At 35.7% G+C, this 1,528-nt stretch overlaps 1 non-coding gene across 1 annotated transcript; it reads left to right on the top strand.

Annotated features, from left to right (window-relative positions):
• On the top strand, window positions 1-108 carry LOC130949349 (small nucleolar RNA R71). The gene has a single exon (XR_009073371.1). It is a non-coding gene; the product is annotated as a small nucleolar RNA R71 (small nucleolar RNA).
• Window positions 109-1,528: the final 1,420 nt, after the last annotated feature.

Below are 1,528 nucleotides of genomic sequence, written 5' to 3'. Positions count from 1 at the left end.
AAGCATGTCAGAAGGACACTTTCTGATCAATTGTTTGTATCTTTCCCAAGCTTCATAGAGGGATTCTCCATCCTTCTGTCTGAAGGTTTGGACTTCCACTCTAAGCTTACTCAATTTTGAGGTGGAAAGAACTTTGCCAAGAAGGCATTGACTAGCTTTTCCCATGAGTCCAGGCTTTCTTTAGGTTGTGAGTCCAACCATGTCCTAGCTCTGTCTCTTACAGCAAAAGGGAATAGCATTAGTCTGTAGACCTCAGGGTCAACCCCATTAGTCTTGACAGTGTCACAGATTTGCAAGAATTCAGCTAAAAACTGATGAGGATCTTCCAATAGAAGTCCATGGAACTTGCAATTTTGTTGCATTAGAGAAACTAATTGAGGCTTAAGCTCAAAGTTGTTTGCTCCAATGGCAGGGATAGAGATGCTTCTCCCATAGAAGTCGAGAGTAGGTGCAGTAAAGTCACCCAGCACCTTCCTTGCATTGTTGGCATTGTTGTTGTTTTCGGCTGCCATAGGTTCTTCTTCTTTGAAGATTTCTGTTAGATCCTCTACAGAGAGTTGTGCCTTAGCTTCTCTTAGCTTTCGCTTCAAGGTCCTTTCAGGTTCAGGGTCAGCTTCAACAAGAATGCCTTTGTCTTTGTTCCTGCTCATAAGAAAGAGAAGAGAACAAGAAAATATAGAATCCTCTATGTCACAGTATAGAGATTCCTTGAGGTGTCAGAGGAAAAGAAAAATAGAAGGCAGAAGTAGAAAATTCGAACTTATCAAAGAAGATGGAGTTCGAATTTTGCATTAAGGAATAGTGTTAGTCCATAAATAGAAGGATGTGAGAAGAAGGGAAGTAATTTTCGAAAATTAAGTAAAAGATTTTAAAAACATTTTGAAAAACACTAATTAATTTTCGAAAACCAAGAGTGGGAAAGAGATCAAGTGATTTTTGAAAAAGATTTTGAGATTAGAAATAAAAAAGATTTGATTGAAAACTATTTTGAAAAAAGATGTGGTTAAGAAGATATGATTGGTTTTTAAAAAGATGTGATTGAGAAGATATGATTTGAAAAATATTTTAAAAAGATTTGATTTTAAAAATTAATGACTTGGCTAAAAAGAAAAGATATGATTCAAACATAAAACCTTTCTCAACAGAAAAGGTAACATAATTGAAATGTTGAATCAAATCATTAATTGTTAGCAAGTATCTTTGAAAAAGGAAAGAAATTGATTTTGAAAATATTTGATTGAAAAGATATGATTTGAAAAAGATTTGATTTTGAAAAATTTTGAAAACTTGAAAAAAAAATTGATTTGAAAACAAAATCTCCCTTCTTGTGCCATCATGGCGTTAAACGCCCAGAATGGTGCACATTCTGGCATTTAACGCCCAAAACTCTACCCTTTTGGGCGTTAAACGTCCAACCAGGCACCCTGGCTGGCGTTTAAACGCCAGTCTGTCCTTCTTCACTGGGCGTTTTGAACGCCCAACTTTTTCTGTATAATTCCTCTGCTGTATGTTCTGAATCTTCAATTCT

The sequence above is a fragment of the Arachis stenosperma genome, chromosome 1 (assembly GCF_014773155.1).
Source record: "Arachis stenosperma cultivar V10309 chromosome 1, arast.V10309.gnm1.PFL2, whole genome shotgun sequence".
In the NCBI taxonomy this organism is placed as follows: Eukaryota; Viridiplantae; Streptophyta; class Magnoliopsida; order Fabales; family Fabaceae; genus Arachis; species Arachis stenosperma.
This window is presented reverse-complemented; position numbering and strand designations above follow the sequence as displayed.